Source organism: Heterodontus francisci, chromosome 15, assembly GCF_036365525.1.
Source record: "Heterodontus francisci isolate sHetFra1 chromosome 15, sHetFra1.hap1, whole genome shotgun sequence".
Taxonomy (NCBI): domain Eukaryota; kingdom Metazoa; phylum Chordata; class Chondrichthyes; order Heterodontiformes; family Heterodontidae; genus Heterodontus; species Heterodontus francisci.
In genome coordinates, this window is record NC_090385.1 from 54,466,441 (window position 1) to 54,482,628 (window position 16,188).

At 44.2% G+C, this 16,188-nt stretch overlaps 1 long non-coding RNA gene across 1 annotated transcript; it reads left to right on the top strand.

The window, feature by feature from the left end:
* Positions 1 to 8,915: 8,915 nt before the first annotated feature.
* LOC137377666 (uncharacterized) lies at positions 8,916 to 13,009 on the top strand. Its single transcript, XR_010976455.1, has 2 exons — positions 8,916 to 9,208; positions 12,269 to 13,009. It is a non-coding gene; the product is annotated as an uncharacterized lncRNA (long non-coding RNA).
* Positions 13,010 to 16,188: the final 3,179 nt, after the last annotated feature.

Below are 16,188 nucleotides of genomic sequence, written 5' to 3' on the forward strand. Positions count from 1 at the left end.
TGCAGAACACAGAGTTGCTCCGGCTGCACAGGGAGGTGCCCGGGTCTGGCACAGGGCTGGAGGGTCTCTACAGGATGCAGTCACGATCAGGGATTGTCTGATCCAGGTACATTTCAGCTGAGCTCCTCTAATCCAGGAGGACGGCATGTTCTGGAAGCACTTCCATTGAAGACACTTTCTTGAATAGATTTACTCTAACGTCAACGAATGATGCAGATCTGTCCAGAGGTTTTACTGGCCCCCTTCAATGACCCTTGCTTCTCTTCACCACCTCTTTATTCTTTTCCATTCTCACCATTAAAGAATGGAAGTTCACATCTCTGGCGTCATGTTTACATTCTGTTCAAAAAGTGAAAAAGTGCACATTTACAGGTGAGGCAAACCCCAATGAACCACTCAGTGCTCTGCCTGACACGGTGGCCTCTGCTCTTGGCCACTTCTATGCAGTGCTCCTTTTGGCCTCGGATTAGCTGGAGGCAGCCTGCTCACATGTATCTGCTTACAACTGAGGTGCATGTAGCAGTCGACTTCGTCGTGGAGGTGCCAGCGGGAGCACATCCAGATGCTACTGCACTGGCATCAATGCAAGGGCAGCCTCATTCATTGGCCCTGCTACATAGATGGTCCCTCAGTCAGAGGAACTAAGGAGGCTGATAATAATGATGGCGCCCAGTGAGATGTGGCTCCCTCATCCTCCTCGGTGACTGCCTCAGCTCTAGGGTGGCGCTCCGGGTGGCTAGAGGGGAGCACCAGATGGGGCACGACTGGCATCCACTCCAGATATCTCTACATCATCAGCGACACTGACCAGTCTATGCTAGATAGTGTGGCATGCATTCTGTCCATGTCAGTGCACTGTTCCTGCATCCATTCTGAGTGCTACTACACATGGCTGTCCATGAGGTTGGCCAGTCTCTCAATGGAGGAGCTCATGCATTCAAAGCCCTGAGCCTGCTGGCGAACATGAGCTGGATGGACTCTATTAGTCAATGATCCTGCATTGCCTCAGGGAACTCTGACATGTGGGTACACATATGTTGCTGCTCGTCTAAGTAGAGCCTCTTTTCTTTTGACTTCTGAGGACCTGCATCTGCACCCAGCTGTGCATGGCTGTGTCTGTGCTCCGTCCTCTGCGAGGGACTGACCACAGGTACCTCTACTTTCTCACCTCCTGTTCACTCGTGCCGTGCTCATCACCCAGTGCCACCCTATATAATCGTGTGCGAGGACCCACCAATGTGAGTGTATCTATGCTGGTAGAGGATGCTCTTGCAGGATGTGACAGTGCTTGCTCTGCTGTCTCTGTTTCTTGCGAATCCCCTGGTTCCATTGCAGGAACCAGGCGTTCCCCTCTATGTCTGAATCTGTGACAGACACAAGAGATCATGAGAACTAGCCTTTGACCGCAGAGGCTTCTGCAGTGCTGAGCCTTCCCAATGCAGCTGAGCCTTTGGCATGCTGTCACAAGAACACAAAAAATAGAAGCAGGAGGAGACCATATGACCCATCGAGTCTGCTCCGCCGTTCAAAATGATCATGACTGATCTGAGGATTCAACTCCACTTTCCTGCCCGTTCGCCATACCCCTTGATTCCCTGAGACCAAAAATCTCTCTATCCCAGCCTAAAAGGTATTCAACGATGGAACATCCACAAACCTCTGGGGTAGAGAATTCCAAAGATTCAAAACCCTTTAAGTGAAGTAATTTCTATTCATCTCAGTACTAAATGATCGGCCCCTTATCTGGAGACTGTGCCCCCGTGTTTTAGATTCCCCAACCAGTGGAAATAATCTCTCAGTGTCTACCCTGTCCAGCCCCTTCAGAATCTTACATGTTTCAATGAGATTACCTTTCATTCTTCTAAACTCCAGAGAATACAGGCCCAATTTACTTAGTCTCTTATCATAGGACAACCCCCTCATCCCAGGGACCAATCTAGTGATCCTTCGCTGTATAGCCTCCAATGCAAGTATATCCTTTCTTAAATGTGGAGACCAAAACTGCACACCGTATTCCAAATGTGGTCTCACCAATACCCCGTACAACTGTAACAATACTTCCTTATTCCTGTACTCTGCGTACCTTGTACAAGCACACCCAAGTCTCTTTGAACATCGACATTTACAGGTTGCACAGCTTTTAAAAAATATTCTGCTTTTCTATTCTTACGACCAAAGTGCATAACTTCACACTTCCCTACATTATACTCCATCTGCCATCTTGTTGCCCACTCACTTAACCTGTCTATATCTCTTTGCAGCCTCTGACAGACAGGAAGGAGTGCACTCCACCCCTTCATCTACAGATAGCAATATCTTTTCACCTTTTCTGCCAGGAATGCCCATCTTTCCTCCCCCAACTTGCTCCTGTAGGGTTACCCTTGTGATCGCCATGGCTCCATCCTCCATGGCAGTCAGGTGGGTCACTCCTCTTACTGTCAGCACCCTTGCAAGGGCATTAAGAGCCCTTTCTCTTTTGATCTTGCAGGAGAAGAGAGATAAGGCACTGCTGTGCTCTGTGACCAATGACAGCAGCTCATTGACATAGGATGCTTCATGTATCAGTGCTATCAAGTCCTCAACAGCACTACAGCTACAAGCCTTGCTGAGGGGGTAAGTAAGTACCCTGGGCACACATTTCTCCCACATTCAGGAGCAGCATGTGCCCTCAGGCTCCTTTGCTGAAGTGTTTGCTGGAGGTTGAATACCTAGAGGCCTGCCATCATTGCACTTACCTTGCCAGAGCAAAGAAGGTCATTGAACCTTTTCCAGCACTGGACCCAGTTCCTATGGACCACAGTTCTGCTGCTGACAGTCTCAACCACCTGCAGCCATGTTAGCCCTGTTTGGGTTACTGTTTAGGATCATCTGGAAAGAGGATCTCCCTCCTCTGCCTCACAGACTCCAGAAGGACTGAGGTCAGCATCGGCAAATCGAGGAGCAGCCCTGGCCCTTGTGCCAGCCTTCTGCCTCTCTTCCTTGATCCCCGGTGCTTGCATTTTCTTCTGAAAATGGCAGCACAGTAATGGCTACTGTGATGCGTTTAAATAGGACCCGCACCTCTTCAGTCCTGCCTCCGTTCCACACCCATGGACGCTAATAGGCCACCCAACCCACACTCCAGCCGATTAGCAGCTTGCTTCCGTGAAAATCGTAGGCTGTGACAACATCCCTCCTGGGGTGGGGTCACGACCTGTAAACAGTCCTAATGTCAGTTTCCCGACCCCAGGAGGAAGATTCTCCCCCTAATCTGTTTTCTGTTTTGTAACCAGCTTGCTATCCATTCTGCTACTTGTCCCGACTCCACATATTCTGACCTTAGTCATGAGTCTACCATGTGATACCTTATCAAAGGCATTTTGTATATCTAAATATATTATATCTACGCATCGGCCAGACTGGGCCTGCAGCAGATGGTGAGAGAACCAACAAGAGGGAAAGGCCTACTTGACCTCGTCCTCACAAATCTACCTGTCGCAGATACATCTGTCCATGTCAGTATTGGTAAGAGTGACCACTGCATAGTCTTTGTGGAGACGAAGTCCTGTCTTCGCATTGAGGACATCCTCCATTGTGTTTTGTGGCACTAGCGCTGGGCTAAATGGGATAGACTCAGAACAGACCTAGCAGCTCAAAACTGGGTATCTATCAGCAGCAGCATAATTGTGTTCAACCACAATCTGTAACCTCATAGCCAGGCATATCCCCCACTCTACCATTACCATCCAGCTAGGCAACCAACCCTGGTTCAATGAGGAGTGTAGGAGAGCATGCCAGGAGTAGCACCAGGCATACCTAAAAATAAGGTGCCAACCTGGTGAAGCTACAATACAGGACTACATGCATGCTAAAAAACAGAAGCAGCATGCTATAGACAGAGCAAAGCGATCCTATAACCAACGGATCAGATCAAAGCTCTGCAGTCTTGCCACATCCAGTTGCGAATGGTGGTGGACAATTAAACAACTACCTGGAGAAGCAGGCTCCAAAAACATCCCCAACCTCAATAATGGGGGAGTCCAGCACATCAGTGCAAAAGACAAGCATTTTCAACCATCTTCAGCCAGAAGTCCCATGTGGATGTTCCACCTCAGCCTCATCCTGAGGACCCCAGTATCACAGATGCCAGTCTTCAGACAATTCAATTCACTCCATGTAATATCAAGAAATGGTTGAACGCAATGGATACAGGAAAGGCTATGGGCCCTGACAACATCCCAGCTTTAGGACTAAATACTTGTGTTCCAAATCTACCTGCATCCCCAGCCAAGCTATTTCAGTGCAGCTACAACGCAGGTGTCTATCCAACAATGTGGAAAATTGCCCAAGTATGTCCTGTCCACGAAAAGCAGGGCAAATCCAACCCAGCCAATTACCACACCATCAGTCCACTCTCAATCATCAGCAAAGTGATGGAAGGTCAACTGTGCTATTAAGCAACACTTACTCAGCAACATGCTGTTCACCCATGCTCGCCCAGGGCCACTCAGCTTCAGATTTTATTACAGCCTTGGTCCAAACATAGACAAAAGAGCTGAATTCCAGAGGTGAGGTGAGAGGAACTGCTGGAAAGACTCAGCAGGTCTGGCAGCATCTGTGGAGAGAGAAGCAGAGTTAACATTTCAGATCTGTGACTTTTCATCAGACCTGTTCTGTTGAAAAGTCACAGACCTGAAATGTTAACTCTGCTTCTCTCTCCACAGATGCTGCCAAGCCTGCTGAGTATTTCCAACACTTTCTGTTTTTATTTCAGATTTCCAGCATCCGCAGTATTTAGCTTTTATTATGAGAGGCTCTGCCCTTGACATCAAGGCAGCTTTTGACTGAAAGTGGCATCAATGAGCCCCAGCAAAACTGAAGTCAATGGGAAACATGTGAAAACTCTCGGCTGGTTGGAGTCATACTTAGTACAAAGGAAGGTTGTAGTTGTTAGAGGCCAATCATCTCAGCCCCAGAATATCACTGCATGAGTTCCTCAGGGTAGTGTCCTCGGCCCAACCATCTGCAGCTGCTTCATCAATGACCTTCCCTCCATCATAAAGTCAGAAGTGGGGATGTTTGCTGATGATTGCACAGTGTTCAGTACCATTCGCAACTCCTAAGACGTTGAAGCAGTCCGTGCCCGCATACAATAAGACCTGGACAACATTCAGGTTTGGGCTAATAAGTGGCAAGTAATATTCGCGCTACACAAGTGTCAGGCAATGACTGTCTCCAACAAGAGAGAATCTAACCATCACCCCTTAACATTCCACGGCATTACCATCGATGAATCCCCACCATCAAAATCCTGGGGTTACCATTGACCAGAATCTTAACTGCACCAGCCATACAAATACTGTGGCTACAAGAGCAGGTCAAAAGCTGGGAATTCTGTGACCAGTAACTCACTTCCTGACTCCCCAAAGCCTATCCACCATCTACAATGTACAAGTCAGGAGTGCGATGGAATACTCTCCACTTGCCTGGGTGAGTTCAGCTTCAAAAACACTCAAGAAGGTCGACACCATCTAAGACAAAGCAGCCCACTTGATGGCACCCCATCCACCACCTTAAACATTTACTCCTTCCACCACTGACGCACAGTGGAAGCACTGTGCACCATCTACAAGATGCACTGCAGCAACTTGTCAAGGCTCCTTTGACAGCACCTTCCAAACCCGTGACACATGGGAACACCACCACCTGCAAGTTCCCCTCCAAGCCACGCACCATCCTGACTTGAAACTAGATCACCTTACCTTCACTGTCGCTAAGTCAAAATCCTCCCAACAGCACTGTGGGAGTACCTACACCATATGAACTGCAGCGGTTCAAGAAAGTGGCTCACCACCACCTTCTCAAGGGCAATTAGGGATGGGCAACAAATGCTGGCCTTGCCTGTGACACTCACATCCCAAGAACAAACAAAAAAACTACATTACCCTTGTCTGTCCTTTTTGTTACATCTTACAAGTTTGGTCAAGCATGACCTTCCTTTTTGAAATCCGTGCTGACTACTCTTTATTATATATTCAGTTTCCAGATTGTTTTCTATTACATCTTTGAGCAAGAGTTCAATTTTTTTTGCTATTACCGATCTAGGCTGACAGCAGTACAGATGTATTTCGTTGTTGGAGGTGTTGCTCTTTAGATGAGACGTTAAACTAGACTAAGACCGTAACTCTATCTAATTCAGGTAAATATTAAAGATTTCAATGGCATTCTGAAGAAATACAGGGATGTTTTCTTGGGATATATTCTTCTCTTAATCAACACCACCAAAACAAACAAAGTAGTAATGCATTTCATGTTGTTTGTGCGATGCTGCTATGGATAGAATAGTTAAAATTCATTGGGGCAACACTTGCAGTAAATAAGGTGTTACATGAATTCAAATGTTATTGTTTTAAAACCAACATAATATGGATTATTACTAATACAGAAGGCAATATACTGCAAATGCTGGAATCTGAAATAGAAACAGAAAATGCTGTAACTACTCAGGAGGCCAGGCAGCATCTGTGGAAAGAGAAACAGAGTTAAGGGGCAGAAGGTTTCATTGTCAGGTCCTTATCCTACTGTCGGGATGAAATGCAGGTTGGAACCCAGAGAGGCCTGAGGGAGATTTTGGAGGAGATGGCCAATTAAGTGGCTGCATCCAGGAGCCCTGTTGAATTAAGGACAGTGGATGGGCTTCTCTTACAGAAATAGTTGTAAATCAGGAAATGGAAGGGAGGGAGGAACTCAAGAAAATTACTAAACCAGGGAAGTGGTACTGAGCAAATTGTTGGAGCTGTGGCCTGACAAGATGGACTTCATCCTGGGTCCTAAAAGAAGTGGCTGGTGAGGTATTTGATGCGTTGGTTTTAATTTTCCAAAATTTCCTAGATTCGGGGAAGGTTCCATTAGATTGGAAAATAGCCAATATTCAAAAAGGGAGGCAGAAAGCAGGAAACTCCAGGACAGTTAGTTTAACATCTGTCTTAGGGAAAATGTTAGAAGCTATTATTAAAGATGTTATAGCACGGCACTTAGAAAAATTCAAGGTAATCAGGCAGAGTCAACATGATTGTGAAAGGGAAAGTGCCGTTTATCCAATTTATTGGAGTTCTTTGAAGAAGTAACATGTGCTGTAGATAAAGGGGAACTGGTGGATATACAGTACTTAGATTTCCAGAAGGTATTTGATAAGGTGCCACATCAAAGGTTATAGTGGAAAATAAAAGCTCATGGTATAGGGGGTAACATAGAATAAAAAATTGGCTAGCTTTTTCCATTCTTTAATAGGGCGGCACAGTGGCGCAGTGGTTAGCACCGCAGCCTCACAGCTCCAGCGACCCGGGTTCGATTCCGGGTACTGCCTGTGTGGAGTTTGCAAGTTCTCCCTGTGTCTGCATGGGTTTTCTCCGGGTGCTCCGGTTTCCTCCCACAAGCCAAAAGACTTGCAGGTTGATAGGTAAATTGGCCATTATAAATTGTCACTAGTATAGGTAGGTGGTAGGGCATTATAGGGACAGGTGGGGATGTTTGGTAGGAATATGGGATTAGTGTAGGATTAGTATAAATGGGTGGTTGATGTTCGGCACAGACTCGGTGGGCCGAAGGGCCTGTTTCAGTGCTGTATCTCCAATCTAACAGGAAACAGAGAGTAGGCATAAATGGGTCATTTTCTGGTTGGCAAGATGTAACGAGTGGTGTGCCACAGGGATCAGTGCTGGGACCTCAACTTTTTACAATTTATATAAATGACTTGGATGAAGGGACCGAAGGTATGGTTGCTAAATTTACTGATGACACAACGTAGGAAAGTAAGTTGTGAAGAGGACATAAGGAGGCTACAAAGGGATATAGATAGGTTAAGTGAGTGGGCAAAGATCTGGCAAATGGAGTATAATGCGGGAAAATGTCCATTTTGGCCGGAAGAATAAAAGCATATTATCTAAATGGTGAGAGATTGCAGAGCTCTGAGATGCAGAAGGATCTGGGTGTCCTAGTGCATGAATCGCAAAAGGTTAGCATGCGGGTTCAGCAAGTAAATAGAAAAGCTAATAGAATGTTGTTGTTTATTGCAAAGGGAATTGAATACAAAAGTAGGGAGTTTATGCTTCAGTTATACAGGGCATTGGTCAGATCACATCTAGAATACTGTGTACAGTATTGGTTTCCTTAAAAAAAAAGGGTGTAAATGCATTGGAAGCAGCTCAGAGAAGGTTTACTTGACTAATACCTGGAATGGACGGGTTGTCTTATGAGGAAAGGTCGGACAGGCTAGGCTTGTATCCACTGGAGTTTAGAAGAGTAAGAGGCGACTTGGTTGAAAATATAAGATCCTGACAGGGTGGATGTGGAAAGGATGTTTCCCCTTGTGGGAGAATCTTGAACCAGGGGTCACTATTTAAAAATAAAGGGTCACCCATTTAAGACAGAGATGAGAATTTTTTATCTGAGGATCGTGAGTCTTTGGAATTCTCTTCCTCAAAAGGCAGTAGCAGCAGAGTGTTTAAATATTAAACGGATTCTTAATAAGCAAGTGGGTTGAAAGGCTATTGGGGATAGCCTGGAACGTGGAGTCCAGCTTACAATCAGATCAGCCATGATCTTGTTTAATGGTGGAGCAGGCTCGAGGGGCCGAGTGGCCTACTCCTGCTCCTAATTTGTATGTTCGTATGTTGTGTGTGGAGGGCTAATAGGAAGCCCTCCAGCCCTAAAAGATCGGCAGCCAAACCACCAGAGGTGGGCGCTCCTGAAGTACATAGGGAGACGCGAATGGGACTGCATTCCCAATCGCCAACCGCAAATGGATATGTGTCAAAAGGGTTAGGGCCACCAGTCACAAGGTGGAAAGCCCCCGCAGTAATACGCACTGCCAAGCTTGCGGCTGTTTATTCGCCCCGCCTTCCCCATTGACTGGAGCCTCCAGCCCGGCCAACCACTGGGAAGCAGCCACCATTTCACAGACAGCCTCATGGCTTGAATACCCCGTAAGCCGGCTGGAAAACTAGACGGTGTCAGTGGAGTGCCCTTAATTATACTCTCAAGGGACTTAATTGGCTACCCGCCTTGGCCGGTCAGGTAACCAGTCCCACCGTCACCCCGCCTCCTGCAGAATCCCATGGAGGCAGGGACGTGTCCGGGAGTCGGCCTTACGGGATTTCCCTTCCGTTTTCGCACCCGCGCCTTCAGACCCGCCTCCACGGGCCGTTGAAAATTCAGCCCAATGTTTCAGGTCTGTGACCTTTCGAAAGTTACCGTATATGCTGGAAGAACGAAAAATGCTTTAAATTAGCTTCGAAAGTGTATTTTAATTATCCAATATTGTGAATCGGACATAAGAACATTACAGGATGAGTCGGGGTTTGTGGACTGATCGCTCGGTTCGTTGGTTTTAATTCGGCGGGCGCTAGGACCCTGGGGCCGGAGTCGAAGCGGCGGCTTTGGGCAGATTGAGATGGTCAGGTGTCAGAATCGCCTGAGTCTGGGTTCGCAGGATTGGAGGATGCTCCGACTGTGAAATAATCCAATAAACAAATATGTTTAACAAAAGGAAATCCATACAAATGGGGTTACAGAGGACAACATATTGGGGAATGCATTAAAAAAGAACGCTTCCTGAACTAATTCCATAGATCTGGATCTGGAATCGGTGTCAGATCTCAGTTGGGGATCATTAGCTCACAACAGAGGCACTGCGAATCTGTCTCAAGGTCTGAAAGGATTCCGCTTGGTCCTGCCGCCCCCTGCTCCCGCAACTGCCCACTCTGCTTCCGTGGTTTGGAACAGTCTGCAACCGATGTTTCAAGTCTGTCATTATTGTAAACTTTTCCTTTTCGCTCGCTCTGCCTGTGTGGGAGGTTTCGTGCGTGCCTTTACTTCCGCCAAGTAGAGGAAGGATTCAGAGTGCTCTTGAATGGAGCGGTGATCATGTCAATGCTGCCTCTGAAAAATGTGTCCGTTTTAGTCACTGACCGGCAATGGGCCGCTGCTATGTAATATTAGCTTTACTGACACTTCAATTTATTTTCCAAATTCCAAAGCAGGACGATTCTTATAATCTATTTTCTTGTAAAACGCCAAGTATTTTTGGGAGTGTGATTTTTAACACTTTGACCAGCATTGCATAGAAATATTAACTTACCAAGGTTTTCAACAGAAACGCAAACCTGCCCTTTCTCCCAGAAGCTGCGGTGTATTTCACACGGTCTCTTACTGTATTTACGCTCAGCCACAGGAAGAGGAATGTGATGGGGGCGAGTTCCCTAATTTGTTTTTTCTTACCATGGTTATGTCTCCTTGTCTCCACGGCAAATTGCCTCTCATATCCTCCACCCAACTCTATACTTAGATGTGACTTTGCTATTTTTGTCTTTACATTTTATTCTATTTTGTCAATTTTCTGTCAGCCCAATTCTCATGTATCTTCCCGGCTGGAGGGATGAGCTGGAGATTTCTGACAATGCCACTGTTTGACGCTTGAAGGTGTGAAACCTTGTCTTGGCTCCTCACAATAAATTGCCTCTTCCTTGGGGAAGCATCTGATCACTGCTTGGCACTTTCCAAAGTGGCAGTTAGGAATGGGAAATTACATGTGGGAAAGTTGTATTCCACACCGTTATACACCTACATGCTGAGCCATCATGCCACCAATTGATTCTTTCTTTCAAATACCATCCTTCTCTTCAGTTTTCCTTTCACTCGGAACTACCTTAGCTACGATCAAACTGTATGACTAAAGATAGTCCTGTCTCACTGCCACATCTGTAGCTGTTTTGATGTTACATGATGGGGTTCTGGGAAAGCAGAACTGCTTTCAACAGCAGATTTCTTACCCACAATGATTCAGCTCCGAAGCGCTGTCAGAGGCACAGAATCTGGCTTCTTTACATTGTCAAATTCTGCGCTGAAAGAAAAATGACCTTTAACTGTGAATAAGCGGGGGAAACCATCATATTCATCAGTCTACACTTATCTTTAACTGGTAAAATAAATTTGAACTAGGATTAGAAAAGAAGAAAGGAGTTGCATTTATATAGCGCCTTTCATGACCTCAGGTTGACCCAAAGCGTTTCACAGCTGATTACACACTCTTGAAGTGTAATAACTGTTGTAATGTAGGAAATGTAGTAGACAATTTGCACATATCAAGATCCCACAAATAGCAATTAAATAAATAACTAGATAATCTGTTCTAGTTGTACTGGTTGAGGGATAAACATTGGCCAGAACACCGGGGAGAACTCGCTTGCTCTTATTCAATATAGTGCCATGGAATTATTTGGTCCACTTGAGAGAACAGACTGGTGTTTTCTAATAAAATAAACAGAAAATGCTGGAACTACTCAGCCTGCCTTGCATCATCTGTGGTGATGACCTCTCACCAGTTCTGATGAAATGTTAACTCTGATTCTCTCTCCACTTCTGTCAGGCCTACAGAGCATCCGCAGTATTTTGCTGTTTTTGAATGCCGTGTTCAAAATTTTTACACCCATACAGTAAAGTGCTTTGGTAGGAAGACGTAGAAGTGAAATTCATGTCTTGCACATGGCCCTCAATTATCTTCCAATACAGCGAAGTCATTATACTCCACCATGTTTCTTGCTACATGCAATTTTGCAATTAAAGACAGGATCCAGAGGTATGTCAAGAGAGAATGATGTGCATTTATATCATACCTAATCAACAACAACTTGCATTTATATAGAATCTTCAACATAAAAAATGCACCAAGCTATTTTACAGATGTAAAATCAGACAAAAATCGACATTGAGCCAAAGAGGAAGAGGTGGGGTGACTAAAAGGTAGGTTTTAAAGAAGATCTTAAAGCAGGAGAGGGAGGTGGAGGGTTTAGGTGAGAACTCCTGAACTTAGGGCCTAGATGGCTGAAAGCATATCTAGAGAACAAGAAAAGGAGAGGGAACAGTAGTGAATACCAGCTAGGCCAACAGTCACCATTGGGCAGGTCATAAATGGAGACCCAGAGACATATGGAACAGCAAGCCTGCCAAAGTCCACAGATGAAGCATAGGCAAATTACAAATGTCCCCAAGTGTTATTTGAGCACTGTCAGCTTATAGTAAATAAGATAGTAAATAATTGTGCATTAACACATCTACTTGTTAAAACCAGTCTATATAATCTACTTCTAATGATAATTTTTGTTGTTATAATTCGTGCTCAGTGTACTGAGATGTGTGACTTGCAAGTTGGTCATTTTTCAATGCACATTCAAAATTGTTTTGCATCAGTACTAAAGTAGTACTATAACAGCACAATTTTATTCATCATTAGATCATCTGAGCTGCTTCTTACCTCTCATCAGGATCGACTAGCGAAATCAAGATTTGATTATGGACCCTGTGGATCAACCAGTTGGCTTCACCATACCACATAAAATATGGGTCACTGCAAGTCCTAACAGAACTTCATATGTGGGCTGCAGCCAACTGCTAATAAATGGAAGGATTGTCCGATGTGCGAGAGGTAATCCAAACCGTGGAACATCTTGTGCACCATTGCTCGTTAGGATCCTTCGTTGGTAAAATACGTTCTGTTCACTCCATTTCACTAGAGACCCTAGGGTGGATGACAAATGTGGACGTCAACCTTTAATGCTGTATTTGAAGCTACCACTCCAAAGAAGAAGCATTGACCAGAAAACATGGATCAATAAACTACTGAGCCAGAACGAGAATTTTACTCCATAATTCAATATAAATACATACAGTTTTTCTTTCATTTATTTAAGCTTGGACTTCTGTGCAGCATTAAAATGCATGATTACTTACCAGTTCCATGCAGTGGACTGTAAGCACAGTAATGGTTGTGAAATTACCAGATCCTAGCATTTCACTGCATGAGTAGAGAGGTCTGGCAATCACCCAAGACAGTGGTTTGCCGCTGCAAATGGGTGATGATCAGAGGCAGTGTATCAGCGTTCTTGGAGCTGGATCCTGAATTAAGTGACAACTGGAAATCAAGACTGACTTAACTCAGGAAAAGCTTTTAAAAATAAATGTAATTAAGTACAAAGGAGCCTATAACATTTTTTATAACGTATACTATGTTCTAAACTGGTATGGAAAGAAATATGAAAATAATCTTTGTAAAGATATTATCTCTCCAATATGGAATACATACTTTTTCCTCCAGTGTTTCTTCTGAAGGTGTTGACTTTGGTTGGGATAGAATTCCACGGGGACTGGAAGTCTGGGTGCCCACTGAAACCTTGATAAAGTAGTGATCCTTGATACATGAGTTTGGAAATGAGTCTCAGCAGGCTGTTTTACTATGGAGAGCTTTACAGCCAAGTCTGACCCTATTCTGAACTAACATCTGCTCACATGGTAATAATAATAATAATAATCACAGGAATCCTCACAACATTTAAGAAGTATTTAGATGAGCACTTGAAACACCATAGCATACAAGGCTACGGGCCAAGTGCTGGAAAATGGGATTAGAATTGTTAGGTGCTTGATGGCTGGCACGGACACAATGGGCCGAAGGGCCTGTTTCTGTGCTGTATCACTCTATGACTCTACTAAACCTTAAAGACCAAAAGATCCCTAGTTTGTGCTAAGACAGATAGGGCATTGCAGCATGCCTGTGCTGAGGAGAAAATTTGTCCATGTATCCCACTCTAGATTGCTTTGCAGTAACTCCTGATGATGTGTCTGTGGGACATTGGAGAGAATAACGTTGGCCTTGGCTTTGAAGCCCACCACAGTCCAACAGTCTACTGATGCTTTTTGTTCATGTTCAAACATAAAGAATGGCCACTTACGTGAAGTATTGGAGTCATCCTGGTATCCACTGAACTATGCTCCAGCATGAGTTCACACTTTGGGAATAGGATGGAGGAAAAGGGAAGGAAATTGCAAAAATAAAAATGATATAAAGACTCTCAGCTATGAAATTGTGAGAATCACAGGTAGCAGGAGAAGAGAAAAGCAATGAAACATTTTTCTTAAAATTATTCAAGGTTCCTGCTGCCAATCACTGTCCTGCTGGAAAGTATATGGGTGAACATCAGATGAGAACAGGAACGAGTTCTGATACCCACAGTGATTGCATAGTCTGCCTAGTCTCACACTTGAAGGGCAGGCCCTCAGGTGAGGTTCTGGGGGTGGGGAGGCAGCCATTTACCTGTTCCATTGACACATACAATAATGGGCAATCGGGGGCCCCTCCTAATTTATCTTCGTATGTGTTATGTCTCCTCTTTTCTTCCTGCTCCAGATTCTGGAATTCCCTAATGTACTCCTCAACTCTTTACAATGCAGTTTGCCTAGTACCCCAGCAAGAATCAGCTAGTTCAGGAATGAAAGGAAGAATATTGGAAAAAATTAGGAAAAAAAAGTTTTAAAGAAGGAAACTAAAGTCATCGTCACATAGAGTAAGTTGGCTAAAGGACAGAAAACAGTAAGTAGTGGTTGACTGATATTTTCAGAGTGGCAAACACTGTAAAATTTTATGCTGATCAAGGTGAATAGAACCCTCTTTTTTTTCATCGAGCTGCTTCTTAAATCAGCTACAAATTGTTTAGGTGAAGAATTAAGCTCTTTCTACTTTGTCCCAGAAATGGGCCTCTGCCCTGACCTCAGAAGAACACTGCATACTGCACCAGTGTGACATTTTTCCATTTCCAACTCCAGCCATCATGTGTCCTGTCTCTATGAGTTTGCCAATTTAGTTGCAGCTTTGATTTGAAGGCTTATGCTCACTGGAAACTGGATCAAGACAGCCAAAAATCATTTCAGGTAAAACCTGACAGCTACCAGACATAGAAATAATGAAATCCAGCAGTCTGCTCTGGATTTCAACCCAGTTCCAGAAGTGAAAGGCCTATGTCTAACACATTTCATTACCCAGATCTCAATACTGGACCAGCTTAATTTTTCAAAATCAGGTTTGTTCTTTTAATTTGTGTTATGTTGATAAAAGGTCATGACTGTTTGCTGTGCTCAAAATGACCACCTCTTTTTCTATACAATAACAGTTGTACTTCACAGCTATTCATTTTATGTGAAGCACTTCAGGAAATTTCGAGAGACATATTACACTATTATGTAAATGGAAGTCTTTCTTTGAATCTCTTTGCTGATTTTGATGTCAACACACATGTCACTGTACAGATTCTCATTAAATCCATACTGTTAACACCAAATAAAATTGCAGAAAAAAGGCACAAAAATAATTTAAATTCTACAAGAAAGAGCATTAAAAATCAAATGTGTCAAGTCATAGGGTAAAAATTGCATTCAGTAATGTAGGCCAAACAAATCACTTATGTCATGCCTGTCATAATTAAGGTATTTATTATATGGCTGATACCCCTTGGTGGCCTACTTTACATAAACCACAACTAAAATCAGGCATTACTATTCATGCTGCTGCAAAACATTTTAATGCCATACAAGTGTGTAAAACTTTTTTGTACAACACAGCACAAGTGTAAAGTATTTCTGTGGTAACGTAGCCCAGGAATTGTCATGTGAAATGTTAGCATTCAAATACAGTAAGCATTCATACTCCAAGGTCATACATAGTAATTTCTTACCTGATTATTTAAGTTCTTATTAAAGTTCATAAACTGGTATTTCCAGAGAAATATTACTTGCCACATTTAACTTCAAAATATTTTTACTCTCACCCATCCTCCACAGTGGTTGAATCAAGTGCTGAAGCAGTACAATGGAGCCACCTAATGTGCTGAATGGCTGTTCTCATTCTTCTATCCTGTACTTTCATGTAATGTCTTCCTAAACTCCAGGTCTCCCCGACCCCTCTCCACCTCCACCCTTGCCACTGGGAGTGTAGCCAGGAACTCAGCATTTATACATGTGCCAACATTTCAATTCCTTCCCCCCACCACCAATCTCCCCCGTTCCCCTCCATCTTTAACCCTGGGACTCAAGCATAGAGAGGAAACTTGTAGCTTCAAGACCAGCGTAAAACAAAAACTGAAATGGCGATAGTTGACCAATACTCTAAACTAAAGCCTGGCTTGGATATAAAATTAAAACCCGACCTGGGCCCGACCCGACCACAGCCAACCCGAATCCGACTCGGGCCCCAGTCCTTTAATTTTTTTTCCCGCCCAACCTGACCTGACAAATATGGTTCATCCGTTCCGGCAGCCGGCTATTCCTGCAGATGGAATTATGAGGAATCATGGGTAAGCTTGATCCCATGATTTCCCGGAAGCA